This window comes from Bos indicus x Bos taurus, chromosome 23, assembly GCF_003369695.1.
Source record: "Bos indicus x Bos taurus breed Angus x Brahman F1 hybrid chromosome 23, Bos_hybrid_MaternalHap_v2.0, whole genome shotgun sequence".
Taxonomy (NCBI): Eukaryota; Metazoa; Chordata; class Mammalia; order Artiodactyla; family Bovidae; genus Bos; species Bos indicus x Bos taurus.
Window position 1 is genome coordinate 14412992 of NC_040098.1, and position 18401 is coordinate 14431392.

An 18401-nucleotide genomic window follows, 5' to 3' on the forward strand; every position below is an offset into this window, starting at 1 on the left:
ATGGTCCAACTCTCACATCCATACATGACCACTGGAAAACCCATAGCTTTGACTAGATGCACCATTGTTGGCAAGACAGACCTTTGTCAGCCTCTTCCAACAATACAAGAGAAGACTTTACACATGAACATCACCAGACAGTCAATACCAAAATCAGATTGATTATATTCTTTGCAGCCAAAGATGGAGAAGCTCTATACAGTCAGCAAAAACAAGACCAGGAGCTGACTGTGGCTCAGATCATGAACTCCTTATTGCCAAATTCAGACTGAAATTGAAGAAAGTAGGGAAAACCACTAGACCATTCAGGTATGACCTAGATAAAATACCTTATGATTATACAGTAGAAGTGACAAATAGATTCAAGGGATCTGATAGACAGAGTGCCTTAAGAACTATGGATGGAGGTTTGTTACATTGTACAGGAGGCAGTGATAAATACCATCCCCAAGAAAAAGAAATGCAAAAAGGCAAATGGTTGTCTGAGGAGGACTTACAAATAGCTGAGAAAAGAAGAGAAGTGAAAGGCAAAGGAGAAAAGGAAAGATATACCCATTTGAATGCAGAGTTCCAAAGAATAGCAAGGAGAGATAAGAAAGCCTTCCTCAGTGATCAATGCAAAGAAATAAAAGAAAACAATAGAATAGGAAAGACTAGGGATCTCTTCAAGAAAATCAGAGATATCAAGGGAACATTTCATGCAAAGATGGGCAAAAGAAAGGACAGAAATGGCATGGACCTAACAGAAGCAGAAGATATTAAGAAGAGGTGGCAAGAATACACAGAAGAAATATACAAAAAAGATCTTCATGACCTAGATAACCATGATGGTGTGATCACTCATCTAGAGTCAGACATCCTGGAATGCAAAGTCAAATGGGCCTTAGAAAGCATCACTACAAACAAAGCTAGTGGAGGTGATGGAATTCTAGTTGTGCTATTTCAAGTCCTAAAAGATGATGCTGCAAAAGTGCTTCACTCAATATGCCAGCAAATCTGGATAACTCAGCAGTGACCACAGGACTGGAAAAGGTCAGTTTTCATTCCAATCCCAAAGAAAGGCAATGCCAAGGAATGTTCAAACTATCACATGATTGCATGCATCTCACACGCTAGCAAAGTAATGCTCAAAATTCTCCAAGCCAGACTTCAACAGTACATGGACTGTGAACTTCCAGATGTTCAAGCTTGATTTAGAAAAGACAGAGGAACCAGAGATCAAATTGCCAACATCCGTTGGATCAAAGAAAAAGCAAGAGAGTTCCAGAAAAACATCTACTTTTCTTTTATTGATTATGCCAAAGCCTATGTCGATCACAACAAACTGTGGAAAATTATTCAAGAGATGGGAATACCAGATCACCTTAGCTGCCTCCTGAGAAATCTGTATTAGGTAAAGAAGCAATAGTTAGAGCCAGACATGGAACAAAAGACTAGTACCAAGTAGAGAAAGGAGTATGTCAAGGCTGTAATATTGTCACCCTGCTTATTTAACATATATGCAGAGTACATCATGTGAAATGCTAGGCTGGATGAAGCACAAGCTGGAATCAAGATTGCTGGGAGAAATATCAATAACCTCAGATATGCAGATGACACCACCCTTATGGCAGAAAGTGAAGAGGAACTAAAGAGCCTCTTGATGAAAGTGAAAGAGAAGAGTGAAAAAGCTAGCTTAAAACTCAACATTCAAAAAACTAAGATCACGGCATCCAGTCTCATTAGTTCAGTTCAGTTTAGTTCAGTTGCTCAGTCATGTCCGACTCTTTGCGACCACGTGGACTGCAGCATGCCAGGCTTCCATCTCCATCACCAACTCCCAGAGCTTACTCAAACTCATGTCCATCGAGTCAGCATGCCATCCAACAATCTCATCCTGTTGTCCCCTTCTCCTCCTGCCTTCAGTCTTTCCCAGCATCAGGGTCTTTTCCAGTGAGTCAGTTCTTTGCATCAGGTGGCCAAAGTATTGGAGTTTCGGCTTCATCATCAGTCCTTCCAATGAATATTCAGGGTTGATTTCCTTTAGGATGGACTGGTTTGATCTCCTTGCAGTCCAAGGGACTCTCAAGAGTCTTCTCCAACATCACAGTTCAAATGCATCAATTCTTCAGCGCTAAGCTTTCTGTATAGTCCAACTCTCACACCCATTCACGACTACTGGAAAAACTATAACTTTGACTAGAAGGACCTTTATTAGCAAGGTAATGTCTCTGCTTTTAATATGCTGTCCCTCACTCCATGGCAAATAGATGGAGAAACAATGGAAACAATGCCAGACTTTATTTTCTTGGGCTCCAAAATCACTGCAGATGGTGACTGCAGCCATGAAATTAAAAGACGCTTGCTTCTTGAAAGAAAAGCTATGACCAACGTAGACAGTATATTAAAAAGCAGAGACATTACTTTGCCGACAAAGGTCTGTCTAGTTAAGGCTATGGTTTTTCCAGTGGTCATGTATGGATATGAGAGCAGTAAGGAATCCACCTGCCTAAGCAGGAGATGCAGTTTGATCCCTGGGTCAGGAAGATTCCCTGGAGAAGGAAATGGCAACTCACTCCAGTATTCTTGCCTGGGAAATCCTATGGTCAGAGGATCCTGGAGAGCTACAGTCGGTGGTGTCACAAAGAGTTGGACACGACTTAGAGACTAAGCAATAACAACAACAACATATCTTAATTGAAAACTACATTGTTGCTAAAAAATGCTAAACATAATGATTCTTCAGCAAATAGTCATCTTCTTGCTGGTGGAGGGTCTTGCCTACCATTTGATGTCTGCTGACTGATCATGGTGGCAGTTGCTGAAGCCTGGGGTGACTGTAGCAATTTATTAAAAAAAGACAAGAAGGAAGTTTGCTGCATAGATTTACTCTTCCTCTCACGAATGATTTGTCTGTAGCAGGCAATGCTGTTTGATAGTATTTTACCCACAGTAGAGTTTCTTTCACAATTAGAGTCAATCCTCTTAAATCCTGCCACTGCTTTATCAACCAAGTTTATGTAATATTCGAAATCCTTTGTGGTGATTTGAGCAATTGTCACATCATCTTCACAAGAGTAGATTCCAGCGCAGGAAATCACTTTTTTCGCTCATCAACAAGAAGAAACTCTTCATTCAACAAAGTTTTATCATGAGATTGTAGTAATTCAGTTACACATTCAGGCCCCAATTTGAATTTGAGTTCTCTTTCTATTTCCACTGCCTCTGTAGTTACTTACTTCCTCCACTGAAGTCTTGAACCCCTCAGAGTCATACATGAGGATGAGGGCTGGAACTAACTGGTTCCAAACTTCTGTTAATGTTGGTATTTTGGACTCTTCCTATGAAGCACTAATGTTCTTAATGACATCCAGAATGATGACTCCTTTCCAGAAGGTTTTCAATTTACTTTGCCCAGATTCATCAGAGGAATAACCATCTATGGCAGCTATAGACTTACAAAATGTATTTCTTAAAGAAGACTTGAAAGTTAAAATTACTCCTTGATCCACAGGCTGCAGAATGGATGTCATATTAGCAGGCACGAAAATAATACAAATCTCATTGGATATCTCCCTCAGAGCTCTTTGGTTACCAGGTGCATTGTTAATGCAGTAATATTTTGAAAGAAATCTTAAAAAAAAATTTTATGAACACTAGGTCTCAACAGTGAGCTTAAAATATCCAGTAAACCATGTTGTAAACACATGTGCTGTCATCCAGGCTTTGTTGTTCCATTTATAGAGCACAGGCAAAGTAGATTTAACATAATTCTTAAGGTCTTAATATTTTCAGAATGGGACATGAATATTGGCTTCAACTTTAAGTCACCGGATGCATTAACCCCTAAAAAGAGAATCAGCATGTCCTTTGAAGCTTTGAAGCCAGGCACTGACTTCTCTCTAGTAAGTCCTAGATGGTGTCTTTTCCCATTGTAAGGCTGTTTCATCCACATTGAAAATGTGTTGTTTACTGTAGCCACCTTAATTAACTATCTTAGCCAGATTTTCTGAATAACTTGCTGCAGCTGCAACGCTTGCTGCTTCCTTTTGCTATGGACACGGCTTCATCCTTTACATGTCATGAACCAACGCCTGCTGGCTTCAAACTTTGCTTCAGTAGCTTCCTCGCTTCTCTCAGCCTTCTAGAATTGAAGAGAAATATGGGCTTGATCTGGATTAGACTTTGGCTTGAGGAAATATTGTGGCTGGTTTGATATTTTGTTCAGACCACTAGAACTTTCTCCAAATCAACAATAATTTTTGCTTTCTTACCATTCTTGTGTTCACTGGAGCAGCACGTTTCATCTTCCTCCATGAATTCTTTCTTTGCATTTACAACTTGGCTAGTTGTTTGGTGCAAATGGCCTACCTTCAGGCCTATTTCAGCTTTTAACATGCCTTCCTCACTAAGCTTAATAATTTCTAGCTTTCTGCTTAAAGTGAAAGGTGTTCCTTTCATTTGAACACATAGAAGCTATTGTAGGTTTATTAACTGGCTTAATTTCAATATTGTTGTATCTCATGGAATAGGGAAAGGAGAGTTAAAGAGACAGGGGAATGACTGGTAAAGCAAATAAAACACACACAATATTTATCAATTAAATTCATCGTTTTATGTGGGCATGGTTCATGGGGCCTCCAAATAATAAAGCCGAGACAAGCTACCACACGCCCGAGGTCAGGAGAGGCAGCCGAGAGGAGCAACCCCACATCCAAGGAGCAGCGGCTGTGCGAGCAAAGGAGGGCCAAGAGGAGCTACTCCACGTTCAAGGTCAGGAGGGGTGGACGTGAGGAGATACCCCTCATCCAAAGTAAGGAGCAGCGGCTGTGCTTTGCTGGAGCAGCCGTGAAGAGATACCCCACGTCCAAGGTAAGAGAAACCCAAGTAAGACAGTAGGTGTTGTGAGAGGGCATCAGAGAGCAGACACACAGAAACCATAATCACAGAAAACTAGCCAATCTGATTACACGGACCACAGCCTTGTCTAACTCAATGAAACTAAGCCATGCCCTGTGGGGCCAGCCAAGACGGGAGGGTCATGGTGGAGAGGTCTGACAGAATGTGGTCCACTGGAGAAGTGAATGGCAAACCACTTCAGTATTCTTGCCTTCAGAACACCATGAACAGTATGAAAAGGCAAAATGATAGGATACTGAAGGGGGGGTTCCCTGGGTCGGTAGGTGCCCAATATGCTACTGGAGATCAATGGAGAAATAACTCCAGAAAGAATGAAAGGATGGAGCCAAAGCAAAAACAATACCCAGTTGTGGATGTGACTGGTGATAGAAGGAAGGTCCGATGATGTAAAGAGCAATATTGTATAGGAATCTGGAATGTCAGGTCCATGAATCAAGGCAAATTGGAAGTGGTCAAACAAGAGATGGCAAGAGTGAACATCAACATTATAGGAATCAGCGAACTAAAATGGACTGGAATGGGTGAATTTAACTCAGATGACCATTATATCTACTACTGTGGGCAGGAATCCCTTAGAAGAAATGGAGTAGCCATCATGGTCAACAAAAGAGCCCAAAATGCAGTACTTGGATGCAATCTCAAAAACGATAGAATGATCTCTTGTTCGTTTCCAAGGCAAACCATTCAATATCACAGTAATCCAAGTCTATGCCCCAACCAGTAACGCTGAAGAAGCTGAAGCTGAACAGTCCTATGAAGACCTACAAGACCATTTAGAACTAACACCCAAAAAAGATGTCCTTTTCATTATAGGGGACTGGAATGCAAAAGTAGGAAGTCAAGAAACACCTGGAGTAACAGGCAAATTTGGCCTTGGAGTACGGAATGAAGCAGGGCAAAGGCTAATAGAGTTTTGCCAAGAGAACGCACTGGTCATAGCAAACACCCTCTTCTAACAACAGAAGAGAAGACTCTATACATGGACATCACCAGATGGTCAACACCGAAATCAGATTGATTATATTCTTTGCAGCCAAAGATGGAGAAGCTCTATACAGTCAACAAAAACAAGACCAGGAGCTGACTGTGGCTCAGATCATGAGCTCCTTAATGCCAAATTCAGACTTAAATTGAAGAAAGTGGGGAAAACCACTAGACCATTCAGGTATGACCTGAATTAAATCCCTTATGATTATACAGTGGAAGTGAGAAATAGATTTAAGGGACTAGATCTGATAGAGTGTCTGATGAACTATGGACTGAGGTTCATGACATTGTACAGGAGACAGGGATCAAGACCATCCCCATGGAAAAGAAATGCAAAAAAGCAAAATGGCTGTCTGAGGAGGCCTTACAAATAGCTGTGAAAAGAAAAGAAGTGAAAAGCAAAGGAGAAAAGGAAAGATATAAGCATCTGTATGCAGAGTTCCAAAGAATAGCAAGAAGAGATAAGAAAGCCTTCTTCAGTGATCAATGCAAAGAAATAGAGGAAAACAACAGAATGGGAAAGACTAGAGATCTCTTCAAGAAATAATTACAATAGTAACATCACTGACCATAGATCAACAGTAAGTTTTTTGTTTGTTTGTTTGTTTGTTTTTACCATCACCATTCCTTCTCCAATGTTCTTCCTTTTTTTATGACCTATATAATCTTCCTTCTCTGGAAAAAAATTCTTTTAATGTTTCTTTCAAGACACATCTACTGACAAGAAATTCCCTCCGTTTTTGTTTGTCTGAGAAAGTCTTTATTTCTCTTTTACTTTTGAAGGATAATTTCACAGGGCACAGAATTCTAGATTGGTGTTTTTTTTTTCCTCTCTCACAACACTTAAATAATCTCACTCTACTCTCTTCCTGTTTCTAAGGTTTCTGAAGAGAAATTGAGTGTAATTCTAATCTTTGTTCTTCTACAGGTAAAGTGTTTCCCCTCCCCCCTGGGATTCTTCCAGGATTTTTTTCTTTATCTCTGACTTTCTGCCGTTTGAAAATAATATGCCTAGGTGTAGTTTTCCTGGAATTTATTCTATGCATGCTAACTTGCTTCAGTTGTGTCTGACTGTTTGTGACCCTAAGGACTGTAGCCTGCCAGGCTCTTCTGTCCATGGGATTCTCCAGGCAAGAATACTGGAGTGGGTTGCCATCTCCTTCTCCAGGGGATCTTCCCGAGCCAGGGATCAAACCCGGATCTCCTACATTGCAGGCAGATTCTCTACTGTCTGAGCCACCTGGGAAGCTAGCCTATGTGCTGTTTTCTGAGTTTCCTAGATCTGTGTTTTAATGTTTGGCATTAAATTTGAGGGATTCTAAGTCATTATTGCTTCTTATGCTTCTTCCATTCCTTTCTCTCTTTTCCTTCTGGTATTTTCATCACACAAACGTTATACTTTTTGTAGTTGACTCACAGTTCTTGGATATTCTATTTTTTTTCCAGTCTTTGTTTTTCTTTTTCCTTTTCTATTTTAAAGGTTTCTACTGAGATATCTACAAGCTAAGAGATTCTTCAGCCATAATCAGTTTACTAGTGAGCCCATTAGACATACTTTATTTCTATTGCAGTCTTTTAAAATCTCAGGCATTTAAAAAAAATTCTCCCTTAGAACTCCCATCTATCTTCTTATATTTCCCCTCTGTTCTTGCATATTGTCTATTTTAATCATTAGAGGGCTTAGAATTCCTTAGAATATTAATCAAATTTTTTAAAATTTATTTTTATTTTTTAATATAAATTTATTTATTTTAATTGGGGGCTAATTACTTTACAATATTGTATTGGTTTTGCCATACATTGACATGAATCAGCCATGGGTGTACATATGTTCCCCATCCTGAACCCCCCTCCCACCTCCCTCCCCATCCCATCCCTCTGGGTCATCCCAGTGCACCAGCCCCAAGCACCCTGTATCATGCATTGAACTTGGACTGGCGATTCGTTTCACATATGATAATATACATGTTTCAATGCCATTCTCCCAAATTATCCCACTCTTGCCCTCTCCCACAGAGTCCAAAAGACTGTTCTATACATCTGTGTCTCTTTTGCTGTCTCACATACAGGGTTAACGTTTCCATCTTTCTAAATTTCATATATATGCATGAGTATACTGTATTGGTGTTTTTCTTTCTGGCTTACTTCACTCTGTATAATAGGCTCCAGTTTCATCCACCTCATTAGAACTGATTCAAATGTATTCTTTTTAATGGCTGAGTAATACTCCATTGTGTATATGTACCACAGCTTTCTTATCCTTTCGTCTGCTGATGGACATCTAAGTTGCTTCCATGTCCTGGCTATTGTTAACAGTGCTGCGATGAACACTGGGGCAAAGCTTTTTTTTTTAATTCCTGTTTTGATAATTCCAACACCCCTGCCTGTATCTGAGTCTTGTTGTAGCTCTTGTTTCGCCTCTTCAGTCTGGCTTTCTGTTTTGTTTCTGCTGTTGTTTGTTTGTTTTGGTTTTTAGTACATCTTGTAATTTTTTTTCTTGATAACCAGATATGATGTACTGGGTAAAAGGAACTGCTATAGATAAGCCTTTAGTACTGTATGGTATTGTATGGGAGGGGGTGGGAAGAGGGAAGCATTTTGTACTCCTGTGATTAGGTCTCAGTTTGTCACTGAGCCCATGCCTCTGGGCTGTGATCTTTACACATGTTTCTCAGTCCACACCTCTCCTCTACACCCCCTTAGACGGGACAGAATACCCATAATGGGCTCGAGTTGGATGTTTCCCTTTTCCCACATGGAAGGCTAGAGTCAGCTGGAGTTGGTTATTTTCCTCCCCTAGGTCAGTCAGACTCTGATAAAACCCCAGCAGGTTAGGTTCTGGTTAAAGAGCTTCTCCTCAGGGCAGACCTTGCTAAGGAGAGCAGATCCACTTGCATGGAATGTGGTTTTTCCATCCCTTACTTTCAGTATATGTATGTCCTCACTTCCAAAGTGAGTCTCTTGTCGGCAGCATAGAGATGATGGGTCTTGTTTTTATTTATCCATTCAACCACTTGATTGGCCTATTGATTGGTAAACTTAGCGCATTTACATTTCTAAACATTTATTTGATTTCAGCTGAGGGATAACTGCTCTGTCACACTGTGTTGGTTTCTGCCGTACATCAGCATGGATCAGCCATAGGTATGCGTATGTCCCCTCCCTGTGGAACCTCCCTCGCATCCCAACCCTCCAGGTTGTCACAGAGCCCTGGTTTGAGTTCCCTGAGTCATACAGCAAATTCCCACTGGCTATCCATTTTACATATGGCAGTGTATGTGCTTCCATGCTACTCTCTCCATTAGTCCATTTACATTTAAAGTAATTATTGGTAGGTATGTACTCACTTGGAAGGAAAGTTTGGAAGGAAAGTTATGACCAACCTAGATAGCATATTCAAAAGCAGAGACATGACTTTGCCAACAAAGATTTGTCTAGTAAAGGCTATGGTTTTTCCTGTGGTCATGTATGAATGTGAGAGTTGGACTGTGAAGAAGGCTGAGCGCCGAAGAATTGGTGCTTTTGAACTGTGGTGTTGGAGAAGACTCTTTAGAGTTCCTTGGACTGTAAGGAGATCCAACCAGTCCATTCTAAAGGAGATCAGCCCTGGGATTTCTTTGGAAGGAATGATGCTAAAGCTGAAACTCCAGTACTTTGGCTACCTCATGCGAAGAGTTGACTCATTGGAAAAGACTCTGATGCTGGGAGGGATTGGGGGCAGGAGGAGAAGGGGATGACAGAGGATGAGATGGCTGGATGGCATCACTGACTCGATGGACGTGAGTCTGAGTGAACTCTGGGAGTTGGTGATGGACAGGGAGGCCTGGCGTGCTGCGATTCATGGGGTCGCAAAGAGTTGGACATGACTGAGCAACTGATCTGATCTGATCTGATCTGATACGGTATTCTGTTGTGGGAATGCATAGAAACAACAGAGAAACAAAGAAAGCAAGCTTGAAACTCCAGCTAATGACAGTCTTCGTGGCCACAGGAGTTGAGTTTGGGGTGGATTCTTAGGGAAAATGAAGCTGGAAGGAGCCTTATTTTGTTTGTCCTGATTATTAGCTAGTTCTATGGAATCCACTTGATCAAACCAGCTCCAAAACACTCTAAATGAAATCTTTAAGTGAACCAGAACCCATGGGAAAGAGAATTCCTTGTCCCTCAACTCCCTCACCTTTCTGGGGATGAACAAAGTATTTCATGTAAGAGTCTCCACTTTTCAGCTTGAGGCAAATAATTATTCACTCTTAGAATACTGCATGTAATATCTGAACATACACACCTTGCTTTAAATCTTCTCTGTAAGTTTATCACATCTTATGCTGCTTGAGGGAAGAATCATATCTAACTGAAGATTTATAACTCCAATAGTACAAGCATTTATGCAACCATTTATCTACTCATTCATACAAACATTTATTGGATTTACCAATTTTGACTGAAAATCTACTTTGTAGCAAGGCACTGGGGAAAGCTCTGGGAGGCATAGAGAAATGATGAAGTCAGTCCCTGAAGAAGGAGCATAAAATCAATCCACTGGGTCCAAGAACATATGAAAAGATGCTCAACTTCACTCATAATAAGAGAAAAGCAAATTAGAGCTGTGCAAAGATTTTACCCAATAGACTAGAAAAGCCCCCAAAGTGGTAACCCGCTGTGTTGGCAAGGTTTGGGAAAGCAGGCAATCCCAGATATTGCTGACAAGAATGAAAAGTTGTACTACTTCCCAAAGAGGATAATTCTCAAATCTCTATGAAAGTTATAAATACATGTAGACTTTGATGCAGTGAGCCCATTTACAGAAATGTATTCTATGGTTATACAGGCACATATACAAAATGATTTAAGGGCAAACTATTTTTTTGCAGCATCATCTGTAACAGTGAGAGATTATTAAAATACACACATCCATCAATAAGGGTCTGATTCTACATATAATGGAATACCATGTAGCTGACAAGAAGAACGATGGGTTAAAACCTTCAAGATCTATTATCAGTGAGAAAGCAAAATCCAGAGATGCATGTTACCTTTTTTTTTTTTTAAGAAGGAAGATAAGAATATGCATTAGTATTTCTTTGAGTTTGCACAAAGCAACTCTTGGATACACAAGGAGGTCATGAAAGTGTCTTAGAGTGGTGGTGGTGTGGACATACCAGGCTTGATGGGAAGGGGACAGATGGGAACAGGCGGGAGCAAAACCCTTCACTGTATGCCCCTGTATTGTTTGGATTTAAGAGTCACGTGGCTGTTACGATCTCTTCAAAAAGTAAAACAGGTCTACTTAAAAATATTTTTTAGAGAAGGCACATACTTGTTCCAATAATGTGTACAATACACGTTGGGCCATATTTTCTTATTAAATCTAAAACTCCTTGAGAGATGAATCACATAAGAGCCTTTTAAACTAATCTCTCAGATGCTTTCTCCCTCTCCAATTTCTCCTGTAAACCCTTGCCAGATTAACCTTCTCAAATACCCCTTTAGACAGACTGTCAGAAATGTTTCCTTATGGTCTCTGCATCAAATTCAAACATCTCTGTTCGACTTTTAGGTCTCTCCCCAAACTCACTCCATCCAACTGATGCAATCTGATGTCCACTATTGAGATCTCCAACTAGCATCTCATGCTCCTATCAGGCTGGGTTCAACATTGTCCTTGAACGATTCCATCCCTGTGCTTTACTTGGGCTATTTCCCCTGTCCCTGGGGATGCCTTCCACTTTGCCTTCTGTTTATTCTGAGCCTCACTGTCTCCCAAGGCCACTCCCTTCCCTAAAGACTGTGCTGTGAGTCCACACTGATCTGTTCCTTATGTGACCTCCGAGATACTTAACATCAGTGCTCTAGGCTTGGCTTTGATTCTGTGTGAGATTGTTAGGTCCTTAAAGATAAAGCCAATGGCACCTAAACACACACACACACACACACACACACACACACACACACACCCCCACCAGGACCCTTGGGAGGCAGCAACAATAACCATACACACATACAGTTTTCTGGGTCCTACTAAGGAGAGATTGTCCAGGCACAGCTGTCTGACTGGCTAGACCTCAACTCATTTCCCACTTTATGCTTTAAATGGGGTTTTAGGGACCATGAGCCAAATTCTGTTCTGATTCATGTTATATGTTACATAATAGGCATCCTGTTGTTGTTTAGCTGCTAAGTCATGTCCAACTTTTTTGTGACCTCATGGACTGTAGCTCACCAGGCTTCTCTGTCCATGGGATTCTCCAGGCAAGAATACTAGAGCGGGTTGCCATTTCCTTCTCCAGGGGATCTTCCCGACTCAGAGGCTGAACCTGCAGCTCCTGCTGCGTCTTCTGCGTCGCAGGCGGATTCTTTACTACTAACCACTGGGGAAGCCCAGTAGGCATCCTACCTTGAGACAAAACTGAAATCCAAACATGACTGGCTGCACCTGGTGAACTGGAGGGTGGTCCCAGGTGGAGTCCCCGCGACCTCCCACCATCACCACCAGATGAGGGAAGAGGCGGGACGACATTTGAGGTAGGAGAGAAGAGGACGCGGTGTCTTTTCCCCGTCCTGCTAGCCTGTGTCTGAGTGCTATGGAGCAAGATGCTGCAGGGCAAACCAAAGGTCCCGTTTCCATGAGGGATGCCAGGAACCACACAGCAAGAGTCCGAGTCTGTGAGGGAGCATCTGCTAGGCCAGTGTGGTTCTGGGATGGTGAGAAGTGGAAAGCAAGCAAGGCAGCTTCCACAGTTTTTGAGTTTTGCAGCTGGAGACGCACCAGGAGCCAGAGTCTGAGCCAGGTGGCCTGGTGAGCCTGGGACAAGTGACTTCTCAAGCCATGGATGTGAGCGGGGGGACTGCTATGGAATTACAAAAAATACCAATTCTTGAGCAATGTTAAGATCCTTATTGGGGCTGTCAGAAATCCCTGGGTGGTTTGGGGATTCTGCAGGATGCTGGGGATGGGAGTGGATGGAAGCAAGAGCCAGAGACATTTAAATGAATGCTGGTGGTGTGACCTCATCCACGCCCCCAAGCAGAAGACACCTTGTGGAATTTAGCTTACACTTGCCATTCATCAACAATTTCCTCCCGCAGAGGGGGCCCACAGTCTCACTGATCATGAACCCATGGTTTGAGTGACAGAATTTCAGAGTGAGGCTTAGGAACAGCCAGCAGGTTGCATCCTGAGTGCTGACTTCTTCTCATCAACTGGGAATGGCCCCTGTGAATCCCCCCAGGAAGGATTTCAAAGCCCAGTCTGGTTCACTGGGCAAAAACACCATAATCCACTCTACACATGTCTGCCCTGGGCTCAGAATGGGAGGGCACACTTCTTGTGGATCTGTTATCCTTGCTCCTGTGTTACAGACAGAGAAACTGAGCCCTAGAGAAGGGAAGTGGCTTGTTCAAGATATCCTTACCAAGGCAGAACCAGGACCTATGGCTGCTCCATTATCTTGTAAGGTTTGTTTTTGTTTTGTTTTGGTTTGTGTTTAGAAAGAGGAAAAAGTAAGGATAGTCAAAATAATGAATGATCCAAAACTTTGATTTTAGTTAATAGTTTTATTCTCCCATCCCTTCCCACTGTGCTGCTGTGCTGTGCTTAGCTGCTCAGTCGTGTCTGACTCTGTGACCCCATGGATTGTAGCCCACCAGGCTCCTCTATTCATGGGATTCTCCAGGCAAGAATACCGGAGTGGATTGCCATGCCCTCTTCCAGGGATCTTCCCATTTCAGGGATCAAACTCAGGTCTCCTGCATTGCAGGCGGGTGGATTCTTCTACCATCTGAGCCACCAGGGAAGCCCAAGAAGACTGGAGTGGGTAGCCTGTTCCTTCTCCAGGGGATCTTCCTGACCCAGGAATTGAACCAGGGTCTCCTGCATTGCAGGTGGATTCTTTGCCAGCTGAGCTACCAGAGAAACCCATTCCTTCCCTCTGCCCCTCCACCCACTCACAAAGAAACTATGAGTTCCTCATAAAATAGTCAACAGATTTGAGACTTTCTCCTTTCTGTCTAGCTCTCTGCCTACTCTTTGAGGGGTAAGATGGAGGAGTAAAGGAAACCAAACACAGAATACAGGTGGTCTGCAGGAAAAGCAAGTTGGAAAATACAGTTGAATAACCCAGAATCTAAGGTGCCTGCAAACCTTTCTTATAGGCATTCAGATCCTTTCCCTTCACAGCTGCTGTTTTCCTGAAGCTCCTTCCTCCACTCCTACCACATACAGCCCCACCTCCAACCCCACCCGGCTCCACATCTGATCTCTGCAGCTGGGTTTATGAGGAAATAGTGATCTTTTAAGATTTCCCACCTGCCACATCACATCATGAGTCATCACACTGGGGTGTACCTTCGTCTGACATGCCAGGTCTCTCTGCTCACATCTTAAAAGGCAGTCTTTCACTCACAATAACAATCTGAAACCCATTGATAGAGACCAGGTTTTAAACTAGTACCTTTCGAGCATCTGAAAGAGATCTAAGCTTTGACCCTAACACGGAGGGCGCGGGCACTTAAATGTTTCGCCATTCTTCCAGGCCTTTATCCAGGATTCAAAGGGAAAACTCAAGGACTGTTAGTGCAATATTCAGGATATTAGCCCTAAGAGAAAAGGGAAATGGAAAAAAGCCTACCAGCGTTTCAGGAGCAATAAATGAAACGAGACAGCCTCTGACAGAAGACAAGGCATCGAAGAGTGACATTTCTCGGTGATAAGCTGCTCTATTCATTTCAGAAACATTTATTGAATTCTGAGCAAGGGCCAGGAGCCGGGGACAAAAACCGAAGCAGTCACATTCCATGTTCTTCAGTTCAGTGCGTGGGGAGGCCTCCACCCACGTGAACAGGTGACTTTGTTGTGGTGTGACACGCAGTGATGAAGGCGAGGGCTCGGAGCTATGGGAACGCTTTCAAAAGGGACTTAAGGGGACTTGCCGCTGCTAATATGTATTCTGCGCTTTTATACTCTGCCCTACACATGCACCTGTGCACTCCCCTGCCATCTCTGCTGTTAGGTTGCCCGCGCCACATTTCAACATATTTTGTTTTGTTTACAGGGTCTGTCCTACAGCAGATGCTTCCTAAATAATTAAATCCACAGACATCGATCGAGCAGCTGGTACCTGGTGAAGCAGAGAGAGCAGAGGAGGCTCGTGGTGAGGAATGCATCCTTCCCCCACTCAGGACTGTCGTTCAGTGAAAACGAAAGGCATGCTGTGCTACAGGGTCATAAAGGCAGCACAAACAGAAGTGCTGGAAGGCAGGAGCAGGAGAGATCAGTTCTGCGGGGATGGACAGGGAGGCGCAGGGTAGGGACAGAGTACAGAGCAGAGCAGAAATGAAACGCAGGAAAGAGTACACTGGGGGTGAAGCAGCAGGGGAGGCAGGAGAGAGCGAGAGGCCAGTGCCATGCTGCGGACCTTGGACTTTATTTTCAAGGCGACAAAAGGCCTATTGCTGACTGACTGATGGGAGTGATTAACTTCAGGAGTCCCAGGTGTGTGGGAATCTCGCCGCGTTACTGGAGTTAAGTAATTACTAAGAGCCCCCTGGACTGTGTGGCTTCCCTTGGCTCAGACGGTAAGAATCTGCCGGCAGCTCAGAAGGCCTGCGTTTGATCCCTGGGTCGGGAAGATCCCCTGGAGGAGGAAATGAAAACCCACCCCAGTATTCTTGCTTGAAGAATCCCAAGGACAGAGGAGCCTGGTGGGCTACAGGGTATGGGGTCACAAAGAGTCAGACATGACTGAGTGACTAATACTTTCACTCTAACACCTGGACTGTGAACCCTGGTGCCGTTTTTCTCTGCATTAGCTCTCTGTGCTAAGGACTGGGCCTTTTTATGAAAAAGTATCGCTGTTTCCTCATGCACAGGCCAGGCCACAGGGCACTGGAGACATTACGGCAGTCAGCTTGCACTTGTAACTCGTCATCCCTGCCCCTCTTCCTCCTCAACCCAGTGTTTGCCGCCCCAGGGAAACCTCTCCCACCAAGTCTACATGGCGAGCCCTCCGGACCCATCCTCTGCCCTCCTCTCTTCACTCTGATTATTCCTCCATCAGGTTCTGTCTCTCCAGCAAGTGACTGTCAGGTCCCCAGCCCTACCCCGGGCTCTACTCTTGACCTGGGGATTTTTCCACCTTACAGATGAGGAAATGAAACCTTGGTGGGATTAAGAGACTTGCGCCTGTCACTCCGTAGTAAGTGCAGTGAACAGAAAGGGACCTGCGGTGGTGCCCCTGGCGCTGGGACGCTAGGTTACTTCCTGGCTGTGATGTTAGCACAGCCTACACGTGGTGGGTGAGACTAACCACTTGCAGAGCCATTTCAGGGACAGGATGTCTCATGAAGTGAAGGAAGGAAGGAAAGTTCTAGAAATTTAGAAAGCTCAAAGAGTTCATCCCTGATGCTTTATCTAAAAACATCCTCCCCTAGCCTAACACCTCAGCTCTGACTATAGTTTGGTTCCCCTCCAAGCACTTCTGATGTCTTCAGGTACCTGATTGGTAACTGTCCAGTCACTTGAACGCAAGGCCCTTGAAGGCTGGGGTTTTGTGTCTTCAACCGAACTCTGATCTCTGCACTTAGAATAGGGCTTGGGACAAAGTAAATGATGGATTACAGCAGCCAACAGCTGAGTGATTTTCAAGTGAAGAGCTTGACAAAGCACTGCTCAGGTTCCCACTCTCCAAAGATTCTGATCCCCGCCTCTCTCACTGATAATCCGTGTGGAGAACCACTGGCACCCAAGGAGTTGCTGGCCCTTCAAGTGTTTGGAGCAGAACAGAGGAGCAGCCCCAAACGAAGGTACTAACGGACGTTTTATAAAGAATACACCAACATGAGGAGAAATGGTAACAGAAAGAGCTGATACATACATAGCACCGTCTTCAGGCCCAGCGAAGGGCCTTGTGCTCTACATTTTGCAAGCACTGAATCTTCACAACAGTTCTACGAGGGAGATGGTATACATTATCTCCATTTTTATAGGTATGAAAACTGAGGCACGGAAAGGTTGAGTGGCTTGCCCGAGGTTGCACAGCCAGGGAGTAGGATTCAAAACCAGACGGTCATGGTCCAGACTCCAGTATTCTTGCCTGGAAAATACCATGGATGGAGGAGCCTAGAAAGCTGCAGTCCATGGGGTCGCTGAGGGTTGGACACGACTGAGCGACTTCACTTTCACTGTTCACTTTCATGCATTGGAGAAGGAAATGGCAACCCACTCCAGTGTTCTTGCCTAAGAATCCCAGGGATGGTGGAGCCTGGTGGGCTGCCGTCTATGGGATCACACAGAGTCAGACACGACTGAAGTGACTTAGCAGCAGCAGCAGCATGGTCCAGAGGGCATGCCAGGCAATCCACAGCAACGCTTGTAGCAGATTACAGATGGCCACGAGCGCCCTGACATTCCTCCCATCGAGAGGGGAGACTCTGCGTGCCCTCCCCTTGAGCCCAGCTTGGCCTGCAGCTGACCTGACCCATAAGGAGTGACAGAAGCATCACTACACCAGATCTGGGCCTAGCTTTTAAGAATTTCCATTTTTTTCCTCTGGAGCCTTGACCTTCCACATCAGGAGTCTGACTACCTGCTGGAAAGGCCGGGTGGAGAGGCTCCAAGGCTCCAGGTAGAGTCTGGGCTTCGCAGGGCTAGGCTCTCCCTTCTGGGGCCCCAGGCATGTGGGTGAGCTGTCCTGGAGCCCAGCTACGCCCAGCTGACTCTGCTGGGCAACTCCACTCAGCATCATGCAGAGCTAATCATCACTCGGCTGACCCCCATCTACATTCCCAAGTCACAAAACCATACGCTGTTAATAAAACCATCTTGTTCTACACCTTGCTGAGTTTGGGGACAGTTTGTTACACAGTTACGCTTTATTAACCAGGACAGTGTCTTCCCAGGTTCCAACTGAGACACACAGAAAGAAGTATCTTTTCAAGAAAACACACATATGCACTAGAGAAACCCTGAAGTTTGCTTTGACTCCAGACTTTGAACATGCAGGTGGCCTAGAGCCTAACATGACATCGTTTCTGCAGTCTCTGAACTCGTGAGTGATAGGCTGCATGAAACCAGCAATGTTAGTAATAAAAGAAGGCATGTTATTCGCATTTATTGTTAACATCCATCCATTCATCCACCCATCCATCCATCTGAAATCAAATCTCACAATATTGCCCTTATTGTGTGTAATATACACTTATGGTCGCTGTTCCATTTAATTTTTAAAATACTCATTATGACCCACTAAGTTACTTTCCTGACCCACCAGTGAGTCAGCACCAGCAGTCTGAGGAAGGATCGGCACCGAGGAGAAGCTTGTCAGAGAATGGGCACCATCTAGGTGAGGCAATGCTTCAAGTCAGCCAATTCCGACGTTCCATTTACTCAGCAGAGTGAGGGTGGAGACCCCCACACTGCCACCGCCAGGCTTCATGATGCTAGTGTTGACATCTCTCGTCTGACTGTTGTGCTCCGATCCCACATTCAATAATCAGCTTATACAGTTTGACCTGTCATT

General features: G+C 43.9%; 1 protein-coding gene across 6 annotated transcripts in view; it reads right to left on the reverse strand.

The window, feature by feature from the left end:
- KIF6 (kinesin family member 6) overlaps positions 1-18401 on the reverse strand; it is a 422193-nt gene that overhangs the window by 132189 nt on the left and 271603 nt on the right. The gene's annotated exons all lie outside the window — the stretch shown is intronic.